Genomic DNA, 14,441 nt, shown 5'->3' on the forward strand with positions numbered 1-14,441 from the left:
ATGTATAGAACCATTTGCTAGAACTATATAACACACTTTTTGCTGAGGGTGAACAACTTTTTTTTTTTTTCATCTGTTGTTTCTTGGCCATCATGTTGAAGTTATACAGATTGAATTTTTTGCCCTGACTGCCCTGCTATGGATCTGTTGGTTGAATGATCTGGAAATTATTATTATTATTATTATGATTATTATTGCTTTGAATTCTGTCCAGCCTCCCTCTTTCAGCCACGGCAGAGGTCAGAGGTTTCAGATATAAACCATATTTTTCTCTAATCTGTAGCTCCATCCTGCTAAAATGGGGTTTGTAGACTTGTTTTTTAGCATTTCAAAAAAATTTCTGCAGAGATATTTGTCCATACTTCCAAGTTCAGTCTTGAAATTTCTCACAAGTGATCCCAAGAACATTCAGTTATGTTGAGATCTGTGTGAGATTTTAAATGTATTATGATGTATTACATTGTCTTATATCACTGCTGTCAGAACAAAGCCTGTTATCTCTATTTTTGTCACTTTCAGATTTTGACATAATTTGAAAATGCCTGTTGTCCTTTACATTGCGTGTAAATTTCATGAAGAACAAAGGAAGTGGCCCTAAATGACATGGAAAAATGTCTGGTTCCATTGCCTTACATTAAAAGTAATGTATATTTTTTCTTTCTCCTGTAAAGTTATTATTTTGGAGATATGACATTTTGATCTGACAGCAACGACATGCATGTCCAGCTCATTCCAAGAGTGAGCTTCTCTTATTTAAAAAGCTGGTGTGCAGCCATTCAGACCATTGTTTGAGCCATGGTAGTCTTTCTTCTGTCTGCTCTTTGCTGAGTTATAGCTTCATTATGCAAACAGTGGCTTAGAAAGAATTCTGGTAGCATGTGCCCCCGCTATATTCAGTCTACTTAGGATTAACCCTGTTGACTGTGGTATCAGGCCTTATGTTTATGAAGGGTCTCAGAATAAGACCTAAACTAAGATCAGCTTCATCATTTCTAAGACCGGCATTTATTAGCTGAAAAACTGATCCTGGATCAGCTTTCCTGCTCTGGGGAGACCCAGGACCCCAGATGCTGATGAGCAGATGATGCATGTTGCTAAGCTAGTCCAGCTGAACCCACAGAGTGCCACCTGGCATTCACAAAAGCCCTCTCATGCAGTATGTCTGTGTGTGATAAGGCACAATTAAACTACAATTTGTGAGTTCTGCCATATCAACAATAATTATATAGCAGTGCTATTATACAGTGATGTGTGTTTTTGGAAGCAAAGCGCCCACAAATGTGTCCTTTATAGCATGTGTTGCGAGGTTGTACAAGCTTTATAGAACGTAGCATGTCATTTTGGAAATTCAGTGTCGTACAATAGGCCTACCTATGACCCGCCCACAAATGTGTCCTTAGTCGCAAGTGCTGCGAGGTTGGATAAGTTTTACAGATTCTTGGCAAAAATGTTGATATAATGAGAATTTGGAGCACAAAAGTCAGTTGTTGTCAAAATATGTATTATTCAAATTGCACAGTATTTGATTCACTACATTGACTTTCCAGGTGAAGATGCAATACTGATCTATGTTGTTGTAGCTAAGCAGGTTGGTAATAAGAAAATACTAATGTTAGCTTGATTAAACAACAAAATATCCTCACCAATCCGTACTAATAGTGTAAACTTTGATGCACATACAAAATAAATATCATACACAATTCAAGTTCTTTCTCATTAGGTTGAATTGGATTTTTTGCCAATGTTTAGAAAAGCTTATCCAAGCTCTTATCTAGCTACGAAAAGTGGCTACAAAAGAATGCATTTGTGGGGGGTTGCATGGGTCGGTCAGTTAGTTGAGAATTACCTGGTTGGCCTGGGAAGTGTAGATGGTTTTCCATTTGCCTATGGATTAACTTATGATATAAGCAGAACTGAGCGTAGCAGCCAGACTTTTGTTGGCTCCTGCATCTGGGCCAGCGTCCAGCCATTGCTCTCCAAAGTAGCAACACTGACTGATTATTGCCATCTTTTTCAATAGCCAGACATTGCCCCGGGTGTGTGTGTTTGAGTGTGTCTGTGGGTGTGTGTGTGCACTTAGCAGATCCTCTAAATCATGTACCAGCAAAGAGAAAGAGGGGGTCGAGGGTAGGCCCGACCTTAGCAGAAAAACAAATGCAATTCTGCCAGGTGCGGGACACAACAAAGTAGAGTCTTAGAACCAAATGGTAGCAAAAGACAAAAATCACATGAAGCCTCTTCTAATGAAGGCAGTTTTGTTTTGAAAAATGCTGAAGAGAAAGACGGAGGGCCAAGTGTGGGCCACTTTGTTTCTCACAAAGCTTCCACAATTGCTGGTTAGCATTATTTAACATTCACAACATTTTTCTGTGCTTCTACTGCCAACCATCAAACTGGCAAATGAAATTCAAGCCAATAACTGGAATGTCACAACAAAAGCATTTCTAAGGAATATGGAACTGATTTAGATTTTCTATTTATTTTTATGCTGAGCAGCTTCTTCTTGCTGTTTTATTTAATGTTTTGACTCTATTTCACATAGTAAGAGAATGGAGACAGAACACAAACACAGTGTGTACTATAGGCTGAATAGGGGGATGTACTGTACACTGTTAGAAATAAAGGTTCTCTGCAGGTACATTTTTTGTTCTTCAAGGTACAAACAATGGAATTGTACTTTTAAAGGTACAACAGTGGTTTTAAGGTCCAATTGTGTACCTTAAATAAGTTTTTCCAGGTGAAAAGTAAATATTTATTCCCTTTTATAACTTACTGTTTTAAAACAGAACAATAAAATAAAAGCCTGGAGACGAGACGGGGTGTGTGGAGTCAATACAACTTAGAAAATATAATTTCAATGTAATATGGTACGGTTATGTTCCCTGACTGAAGGTACTGAGAAGTACCCTTGAGAGAACCACCCCAGTGACAAGAGGGGTCCCGCCCCAGTGACAGTTTAGTGCCTTTATTTTTGAGAGTGTATGTAAATGCTTTGGTTTTCATGACATTTAAGAAACAATGAATTCAAATTAGGCTGTTTTTGCAGCTTCATTTCTAATGTATGGACTCTATGGACCAGGGAGTGAACAGTACATTTGGAAAGTTGAGCAATGTTTACACATTTTGGTTTCTCATGATATGGGCCCTTCAGTAGCCTATTTTCAGGCAACACTCCCCTCAGATGAGGAGAAAAAAATGAAGCATTTAGCTAACCCCACTCTCACAACCGAGCTGTTCTTATTTATTGTCAGTGCACGGTTTAGCCACGTGAATAAAGGACAAACTCTAACTAAAAAAGAGAGTTGACTGTAGGCCTCAGCCCTGCGGCTCTGTGTTCTGTAAGTGTTCAAGAGGGGTCAAGGCTGGCTAAGCTGAGTCAGGCGTCAGCTCCTCACAGCTGCTGTTCTGTTCACCGGAGCTGACATGTGGGCCAAATGCCGCCTGTCAACAGCACACGGTCTTCCTGTTGCAAATAAAAACAGTTCTACAGCGCCAGAGAAGATCAGAACTGCAGATAAAGCACAATTCTTATGCCTTGTTCCGCCTACTGCTGACCACGGGTCTGTAAAAGTGTTTCATACACAGTTAGAGCTGTGAAGAGTAAACACAGACATATTGATGGTACCTTGTGATGCACCTTGACTCACCATTTCGAGTACACTTTTGTCCACCAGGTAGAAAACTGAACAGCGCTGACCCTAATGCATTTGCTTGTTTTGTTGCAAGCATAGAAATCTGTAGTAATCATTAGGGTGTGAATCTCTGGCCTCACAACAATTCAATTTAATTCAATTGGAATTAATTCAGTTCCTTACAAAATGAAATCTCACTTTTCACTACAGTTTGATTGAGTTTTATTTTAATGTGACCTGGGAGAAAACTTTATTTACTGTATTATTGGTTAACAGAGACAATACACATTAATCAACATTATTGTTTCATAATGTAAATGTGCCAGATTTAGCCAGATGGCTAATTTTCATCTGCAGACCCCTGCAGTCATAGTGTTGAAATACAGACAATAAAAGCAATGCTTGATGCTTAAAAATAGCCCAAAAATGTTATTGTGGCCAAAAAATGTGCATATTTCATAATTGATTATAGTTAAAAATATACTCAAAATTGATTTGCTGAAGTTGAATTTCTACCTTCAGTTCAATGCTGGCACCTACTAGCAAGGACTGATAGGATTCATAAATTCATGTTTTTGTTTTAATTCATTATTTTCATCAACAGTTTGTGTGTGTGAGTGAGAGAGTCAGAGAGAGTGAGGGAGAGAGAAAGAGGTAGAGACAGTGATAGTAAGTGGACAGCTGTCCTCAGGGTTCTCTGTAAGAGAACATTTAGAGAGTGAGAGGAGGAGGAGACAGCTGAGCATTCAAAGCGCTCAACGATGTTAATAAACATGGCAAATCCTTCAGCACTAAACACTCTGAACATTACCCCTCCACTCGCCACCCACCGCTTAAACCACCTTCTGCTCTCACTCTGCCTTCTGCACTTTCTCTCTCTTTTTTCTTTACTCTCTCTCTACACTCTGTTTTTCTCTCCTTTAGTTTCTTTATACATCTCGATTTATTCTACTCTATTCAATTCAGTTCAGTTCAGTGTTAGTAAGGTTTATTAGCCTGGCCAAATTTACAGTATTTACAATGATTAGAATACTGCCAGAGCATCACTCACTCATCATCTCTTTCTCTCCCTGATGCTCTCTCTATCCCTCTCTCTGTCTAATGCTTTTTTTCTCTCTTACTCTTTCTCTCTCTCTTTCTGTATATATATGTTTTTCTTTCTCCTTATTTATCTACTGCTCTCTATTTCTGTCCCTTTGTTTCTCTCTGTCTGTGACACTTTTTCTTTTACTCTGTCACTGTCTCTTTCTCTCTCTCTCTATTACTATTAATCTGTCTCTTTTTCTCTCTTGTTTTCTCTCTCAGACTCTTGTCCCCACTTTTTTCATTTTCTCTTTTCCTCTCATCTTTTCTTCCTACTTTCTTTCGTTCCTTCTTTCTTTCTTTCTTTCTTGTTCTGTCTATCTCTCTATTACTCTCAGTTTCTCTTGCTAGTACTCTCTCACTCTCACTCTCTTGAATGCTCTCTCTATCTGATACACTCTCTCCCTCTCTGTAATTCTGTATTTCCCTCTGTCTTTCTTTCTCTAGAGAAAGAAAGATGGATCTATCTCTCTCTCTGACTTCCTCTTTACTTTCTCTATCTTGTCTTTGTCCTCTTTTTTTCTCTCTAACTCACCCTCTCTTTCTCTCTCATTTTTCTCTTTTTCACTCCTCTTTTTTCAACTCTCCCTCTTTCTTTCTCTACTTGACTATCTCTATCTCTCTCTCCCCCCTCTCTCTCTCTTGCCTGCTCTCTCTGAAACTTTCTCTATTTCTCCTTCCTTCTCTCTCTTTTTGATTCCTTCTTCTCTCTCTCTCACTCTCTCATTCTCTCTCTCCTGTTTGCCTACATTTTCTCTCCTGTTTGCCTACATTTTCTCTGTCTATCTAACTCACCCCCTCTCTCTCTCTCTCTACTTGATTATCTCTCTCTCTCTCTCTCTCTCTCTCTCTCTCTCTCTGTCTCTCTCTCTCTCTCTCTCGCTCTCTCTCTCAGGTCCATCATGATTAACGTCAGATGGCATGAGAGTACATGTTGCTTTTTTGCATTTATTAACACCCACACAGCTCAATACTTTCCAGCCAGGCTCCAATTAATGACTTGCTCGATGATTCGAAACTAGTTGTTATTTATAAGTCGTGAGGGGTCAGATTGACTTCAGTGCCCGGGTCCTCAAGAAAACGCTTTTTGTTTGAACATCCTCGAAGAACCTGAAGAGCTGATTCATAGCTTGACAAAAGACCAGCCTACACGCCAAGGTCTTTCACTATAGCAGGATGTTTCCTGAAGCACTTCACAAATTCTTCCATGTTGAGGTTCAGCATGTGTGTGTATGTTTGTGCCCTGTGCCCTTATAAACCTGGGAAAAACAGAGGGAACTGACAATGTCACAACAAAATGATCCTGATTTTGTAAAGTGCATTTCTGTTTCTTTTTGGTTACTGAGGTTAAGGATAGTGTTTAGGTTTAGGCTTAGAACATTTATACTACGTATTCTTACTACAACAGTCTCTAGAGATTACTCAGAATAGTGCAATAAAGAAATAAACATCCAGTGAGTGACAGCTCTCAGGATGGAAACACCGTGGTGATGCGAGAGGTCAACAGAGAATGGCCAAACTGGTTTGCGCTGACAGAAAGGCTACGGTAACTCAGGTAACCATTCTGTACAATAGTGCTGAGTAGAAAAGCATCCCAGAATGCACAACACATCAAACATTGAGGTGGATGGGCTACAACAGCAGAAGACCATGTCAGGTAACATTTCTGTAAGGTGTAGGTTTTCTTGGCATACTTTGGCCCCAAATATTTGGCTATTTAAATATTTGTTCACTGGGTATTTAGTATCTATTCGTTTTTTAATCTTGGGATGGGATATTCCTTTTTTGGCTTAATGTCTGTCAATAAAGGTGAACTGCAAAATACTGTAGATGACTCAAGGTTACAGTCCAAGGTGCAGCTTTATTTTTAGTTTGCTGTAAACAGTACCGAACACGGTGAAAAGAAACACAGCCTCTCCAGTGCTAACAGCTAAAATACAGCCCTCTGCTCTACTCTGGAAAACCATCCACCCACATTCAGGCTCTTCAACATAAAAGTCCTGTACAAATGAACCTAAAACAGCTCAACATACACATTTCTTCTCTTTAAAAAAAACTGAACTACTTACAACATGGCATGGCAGCACCACAATACATTTTGGCTGAATATTCTTGTACTATATTTAAACTTTATAATCGCACTGTTAAAACAACATGCTAACGTGCATGTATTCCCAGAGTGGCTGCAAAGAGTGCCCCGCTGTACTGAACCCTTACTAGGGCCACGATGTATGCCCTTTGTTACATTGAGTTAGACTACCTCCATGAGGCACTGGTTAATCCATGCATGCACTGTGCTATCACCCCTAGCCCACCATTAAGAGAGGCTAGCAGGCCTGGTAGATGGATCAAAGCCACGCTGTGAGTGCTGCAGTGCTCTGCAAGGAAAGTAGCAAGCCTGGAGATTCGTATTTTACAGCAGAAGAAGCTGCAAATGAACAACTTTCTCAGCCCACCCCTTGCAGGGTAAAACTTTGAATGTTTGCCGTTGATTACTGCCGAAGCTCCAGAGCCCCAAAAATGGTATTCAGGACAGCCCTACTTCCCAGTCACCAGATCTGACTCTGCTGGAACTGTGTGATGTAATCATGACAACATGGACCAGGATCTCAAAGGAATGTTTCCAACATCTTGTGGAATCCATGCCATACGGAACTGAGGCCGTTTTAAGAGCGAAGAGAGGCCCTACCTAGTATTAGTATTCCTAATAAGGTGCTTGTTGAGTGTATATTATTGTGCAGACCACTAATGTAAGACATCATGCACATGTCTACCATAGTTGGTGTGGACTAAAGCACTGATTGAAGAGTGGAAGCATATTTGTTCTGTTAGATGGACGACTAAAAATGTTTTAAAAATGATTGTTTTTGAGGGTGATTTTGAGGAATAGTCTCAAATATATTCAGTGACGTTGAGGTCTCTGGGGTTGCCCATCCATTGTTCTGAGAACACCAGCAGCTTCTTTGTTTGATTTTTCAAACTTCATTTCCAGAGTGCTGAGTTGTCTTTTAACAGTGGAAGGATAGGCAAAAACACCTGTGGATTGTTTTGGACCTGAAGCAAGAATGAAGCTAGATTGTCTCCTCTCTCTCAAAGATGAAAGCTTTAAGTACTGTTTATCTGATGGTGACATGGTATAAAAACATGTATGTGTGTGATTGGGTACATGTGTGCTTGCTTTTGTGTGTGTATATATTCTGTCCCCTTAAAATCCTTTTGCTGCTGCACACACTATGCTGGTGTGTGCATGTACGTATTAATTTCCATTAAAGTACTCCTGCCGTATGCAGTCTCAGCCCACTCCCTCCGCCCCCGCGCTTGGCCCTGTGGCTGGCTGCCTGATGCCCGGTGCAAATTACTGTGAGTGGTGCTTCACTCCCATTAAAATTTCACCCTGACTGCGCCGCTATCTGCCACTAGCTTTTCACTCTTTTTGTGTCCGCCACTTTTCCACGAGTTGCGCAGGACTGAGTTTGCCTGTACGTGAATCAACGACCTCCTACAGCTCTGAGAGGCAGTTTCAGTCATTAACGGATCCCTGCTGCGCATAAAGAGGCTCTAATGCATTATCATATTTTCCTGTATTTCCCGGGGATAGAAGTCTTCTGAGGATTTTGGTCTGCTGTAACTTGACGGACTCCTGGATTTTTCAGATCCCCAACACTATTACATGCTGCGTGCTGTCAGACATGTAAGAGAAACAGGCCATTTTTTGCTTATTGTTGTTGGTGTCAATCTTTGGTTAGATGCGAGATTACTTGATGCTGCACGATTCTGATGAGGAGGTATTTGGTGTCGCTCAAACTGGGTCATGCTGCCTGATTAAGAAAATGAAACTTTTCCAAGTAGGTCTTACACACATAACAAACTTCTCACCAGGAACGGGCTCTGACAGCACAACCGGAAGCTGTGTTGATTCGCAGACAGAGCTCATTATAAGCGAAAGCCTGACAACCTCATTATTGTACCTAGAGCTCCTAAAACCTCTCTCTCTCTCTCTCCCTTCCTCTCTCCCTCTCTCTCTCTCTCTATCCATCTGTCTCTCTCTATTCAACTACATCTTTTTTCACTCTCTTTCTCTCTACCTGACTACCTCTTTCTCTCTCTCTTTCTCTCTCTCTCTCTCTTTCTGTCTCTCCCCCCGCTCTTTTTTCCTCTCTCTGCTGTGACTTCATCATAGAACCAAAAATTGTTCTCTTGGAATGGCAAAGGAGGCAGAGAATTAAAAGATAAACTTGCTTGTCGGGACTGTGCTTAGTTTCTTCTGTTCTCAAATTGTAGGATTGAAAACAGATTTAGCACGTGGGCCTTCCAGCTTGCCACTCTTCAGAAAAAAATATCCCTTTCAAGACATGCTGCTCATATAAATGAGAGACTTATACTTAGCATAAGCCAGACTGCATCTCAAAACCCATAAATACTTTCCGCACAAGTGAGTGTGTGTGCATGTCGGTGTGAGCGAGTGTGTACAATGTGTGTATGTGGGCAGCAGCGCAGATTGTGACCTTACACCACCAGGGTGGATCTTCTTCTCTGTTTAATGGGAATGACTGGATGAAAGACCTTCCCAGACACACTTTTGCACGTTTTCCATCAACTTATCCTGCAGAGCGCTAAATCCCTACTGCTGGAGTCCAGAGTGATTCCATACGTGCTCCAGGCAAACAGGGCCTCCAGTGCTATCTAAAGCTTTCTGAGGATCATATATATAAGCAGTATTGTTAGATGCTGTGGTGACAATGTAAAGTGTGATAAACAACAATTAAAGTGTATATTAAAGCTGGCTAAAATGGCATTATACAGATTTTGAATACTTATTCTCAAAATCTCCCTTAAAAACAATCATTTTTTAAGTGTTTTTAGTCTGACTGAACACTTCTGTTTAATCAGTTGTACTAGATGAGTGTCCATACTTTGAACATACCTAGATGCTGCGTTGTCTGTTGTTCTCTATCTGAGGTGATACATCTGTGTGTCCGCCATGTTGGAGCGGTCAAGATTAGCTTGCAAACAAATTTACTTGCATTGAGAGATGATGAGTCTCAGGATTAAATCAGCCACGACTTCCTTATTACTCAACAGATTTTCACCAAATTAGTTTTGTTGTAATCCTCAGACACAGGTTAATCTAGGCTGCATGGACTGCTCTCAGCAGCTTTTATTTCTTTAATAACCGATCGTGCTAATTAGCCATCCAGGCCAGCAGAAAATTCGTTTGTACCTGAGTTTAGCACGAGTAGAAACACAAACTCACACACATCAGCAAATACATCAATGTGTGAATCATTTCTAATTTTAATACCCATAGAAATAAAATAAACCCCCCAAAACACAGTTATAAGGACAAAACTGGTGTCTGAAGCTGCACCATTCAAGGTGGAAAGGAAAAAATTTGAACAAGAAGCTGGCTGATGCACCATTTAAGGTGGAACAGGAATATTCGAACAAGAAGATGGCTAATAAGAAGCTGACTTAAGCTTTGTGTAAGAAGGTGCTAATGTTAATCTATTATGAATATTTACACAAATTAAGGAATGCTAGAACTTACCTAACTACAAAGCATTAACCATCATTGTACATAAATAGCTACTACATCAAGTTAAGATCCCCTGAATAGACTATTAAATGAAATAAGCTTAATATAAAACCAGAGAAAAAAACAATCACATCAACAGGTTCTCTGTGCCTCACCAACCACACAACCATATCTACACATAAACATCACACAAACAATACGCATCACACAAACATGAGCGTGGATCGCTGCGTTTCCTCCGTTATATAATCCTGTCCCGCTTTCTGAGTGCAATATTCTTGAAATAGATAATTTTCGACAGTGTCTTGCCACTCCGTAATGGTACCGAATGCAGTCCAGCAGTGATGTTGACCGCCCTAAAATAAAGGTAATAGCTGTAATAAAGGCAAAGTGTGGACACACTAAATACTGAATAAATTATCTTATATTAAGTTACTGAGGCTTCTGTGTATGTCTCTATTAAATATGTGTTCTACTATGAAAACTATGTACATATATACGTTTAAAAATGTATGCTTGAATGCATTTGAATTTTTACATGTAATACAACTTGCTTACTTTCAGAATAACAACACTAGTGTAAAGCAGGGTTGCAGTAATTACAGACTACTATAACCAGTGCCCATTTTTGCAGCTCAGAACCATTCACTGTGAAGGAAAGAAGGTCCCAGGCTGTAGTTTGACTCATTATAGAGCCTGTCTGACTCTGGATAGGATCGACCTCACAAAGAGCTCACATGTTTCATGAAATGCTAAAAGTGCTGCTACAGACGAAATGAACAGCTGGGATTAGACATGCACTTTGTCGACAAGTTTTCAGCTGTGAACAGTGTTTGACCCAGACTAGCGTTTAGCTACGCCTACATTATCTCTCTCTCCATGCTCTGTGACCTGACAGATGCTCAACTTTGAACTCTGAACCATGAAGCACAGGGTACACCTGCTACCACAGTGCGTCAAACAGGTGTGACATGCATTTAAAGCGATGTGTTTTACAGTTCTAAAAGCTTTAGGGTAAGACGAGTTACCCTTTAAGGATGTGATGCCCGGTTTCCTTTTGTATCGGCCCATATGGTAGCACAGCTAATAGTAAAGCAATAAAAAGTCTATTTGATTATCAGTTTAGATGTTTTCACCTTGTTCTAATAAAAGCCTGTTTTGTCCTTGTTGCAGCTCATACTAACAGGCTAAAAGCTTGCTTTGTTTAAAAGGACAAAACAACAGCTAAACTTGTTATAGCTCCCAGAGAGAGGGTCACGGCGAGGGCTGCTGTCTGTCTGCAGGTTGAAAGTAAAGGCTGCACGGACATTACCATAATTTGAGGGAGAAGAAGCAGCACAATGGCCACTGTTTCTGGGTGGACCGGAGGCCTAATCTGCCTGACTTTGGACATCTGACTCTCTCTTGATGATAGGCAGAAGCTATTGTGCTCCAAACAACAGTAGCCATGAAGTTGGCCTCTGGCGGCCCAGGGGAGGCGGGGATTTGCTCCCTGAGGCGCTGTGCATCCTTGCTGGGGATGAAGGTGTCATAAATAAGAGGCTAGGCGAGTGGTTTACACCCAGGCCTCCTCCTTCCCCCCGCGGCACGGCTCTGACGGGCTCACCGGAGTATTGTAAATCAAGAGAAAGATCTGTGTGGATGTGTGTGTGTGTTGATGTGTAAAGATGAGGAAGAAGAGGGAGAGAACATGTCTAGACAACATTAAAGCTAGAACAGCTACACAGCCCCTGCAGCTAACTTTAGAAAGTAAGTGTAAGGAGAAGAAAAGAAACAAAAAGGACAAAGACAGGAGATAGAAGAGATAGAAGAATGGAAAAGACAGGGAGAAAAGGATAAAGAAGTAAAGTGTTCTGAAAAGAAAAGAAATGAAAAGGGAGAGAAGAGAAGAAAAGCAAAGAAGGAGATAAGAAGAGAAAAAAAGAAGACAAGACAAGAGATGATAGGAGAAGAGATTTGAGGAGAATGGAATAAAAAGAGGAGGGTAGAGAACAACAGTGAAGAGAAGAGAAGAGAAGAGAAGAGAAGAGAAGAGAAGAGAAGAGAAGAGAAAGGGGGGGAGGAGAAGAGAAGAGAAGACAATAGAAGAGAAGAGGCTAAAGAACAAGAGTGGAAAAAAAAGAAAAGAAAAAACAGTAAAGAGCAAAACAAGAGAAGAGGATAGAGAAGAAAAGAGGTGTGAAAAAGAGAAGAGATAACAAAATAAAATAGAAGAGAGAAAAACATGGGAGAAGAGAAGAGAAGAGAAGAGAAGAGAAGAGAAGAGAAGAGGGGGATAAAGAAAAAAAGAGAGGAAAAGAAAAAAGAAAGAACAGAAAATAGGAAAGAAACAATAGGAAAATAAGAAAAGGGAAGAAAGAAGAGAAGCGGATAGAGCAGAAAAGAGTTATGAAAAAGAAGAGATAACAAAATAATAAAGTAAAAGAAAGAACATTGGACAAGGGAACAGTGGAGAAGCGGAAGGTAGAGAGAGAAAAGAGAAAAGAAAAGAAAAGAAAAGAAAAGAAAAGAAAAGAAAAGAAAAGAAGATATAAAGAGGCCTATGACCAAAGCAACAGTAGCTGCATTTCTCTCCAAGCATGTTGGGAATGAAGTGAAAGTTGTGTGAATGGCGTTTTCCTCTGAAGCTCACTTTCACTAAGGCAGCAGATTCTCCCTCCCACCGACTGAGCTGCAAAATCATTTGTGGTTTGGTCTCTACTGTCACACTCATGTGATCCAACCTCCCAAACCTGCCTCATTCATGAGATGAACGTCTTCCGCTCACACAAGGAAAGTGAAAATAGCTGTTAAAGCGACCTGCTCTGTGCGTGAGGCGATGAATGGGATTAACTGAGATATGTTCGTGTGGAAGTGCGTCACTCTCCCAACGGTTTAGACCGATGTTTGGAGACGGCTGCATCTCAGGTGGGCTGGTGCTGGTCTCCATGCTCCAGTGCTCTTCGCACCAAACCTCATGCAGCAGTACACAACTCGCGGGCTTAATGCAGAAACTTGGCACAGGCCTAATTGGCACGAGAGCAGTGTTCAGTCCCTTAGTGCTGTATTAGTGCAGAACACCCTCTCGCAGTTTAAATTTAGTATCTCTCTCTCTCTCTCTCTCTCTCTCTGCCCACTCTTGTTTATCTAGTCTGTCAGAGCAGGTTTGTTCTACCGGGCTCTGCATGGTGTGCTGCTGTTACGGGCCCCCCTGGTCGAGTTCTCCGTGTTGTAAACACGCTTTAGGAAAGTTCCTACCCACAGCACCTCCTCGCTCTGCCTTCATCTTGAGTTTTCCCCTTCAGCAGTCCAGCACCCGCACTGACAACCTGATAGAGGCAAGAGATGAAGCGCTAAAGTCACTTTCAGACCAGCCAAGGCATTCCACCATGCCTACCATGCCGCCAGGCAAAGCAAAGCATGCTAGAGAGCTACCTCTGAACTACTGAGGATGGCGTGGAGGAATGTTCTGAATAGTCCTTGATGACTGTTATTAACTGTTACTTTGAAATGGTAAAAATTTAGGTCTAAGTCTCTGACCTCACATTTAAATTAGGTTACAACTCACTTCAAGCCTCAATTCAAATGCATCATGATTTCTCAGATACAAACGACAATGACAATGAATTTGCCTCAATGCTAACATTAACTCAATGACATAAAAAGCTACACCTGATATATCCTAGAAGTGTGATGTTTTGCCTGTGGTACTCGATCCTGTGCTTAAGTGATAGTAGAGATACGCTTGGCAGAATTTTACCCAGGTTGGAGAAGAAGTCCTTTGTTTCTACTTGAGTTAAAGTGCAAAAAATACTTGCTTTCTAATGTGCTACAGTGTAAAAGACGGAAAAGTACTGTAAGTTAGTTTTGCTATAATATGACTAGTGTGTATGGGGACAGGGAAAAACATTTGTATAAGTGAAGAAAAGGCAGTATTTCCTTTTAATTAGCACACTTTCTAGCACCTTTATGGGTGCAACAGGTAGAAAGGTCAGCCATGTGCACCGTGCAGATTGATTTACTAGTTTGAAAGTGCATTATATGCTTATGGAGATTTCTCCCATTTTGAAGTAATGATACATCTTGCACAAAAAAGCACAAAAGATTTTTTTACTTTGAAATGTAGTGAAGTGATAGTAAAATAGCAGAAAATGGGAAAAAAGCATGACAAAAAGCGTGTATTACATGACATACTGTCCACAGCTTCTATT

Source organism: Colossoma macropomum, unplaced genomic scaffold, assembly GCF_904425465.1.
Source record: "Colossoma macropomum unplaced genomic scaffold, Colossoma_macropomum, whole genome shotgun sequence".
NCBI lineage: Eukaryota > Metazoa > Chordata > Actinopteri > Characiformes > Serrasalmidae > Colossoma > Colossoma macropomum.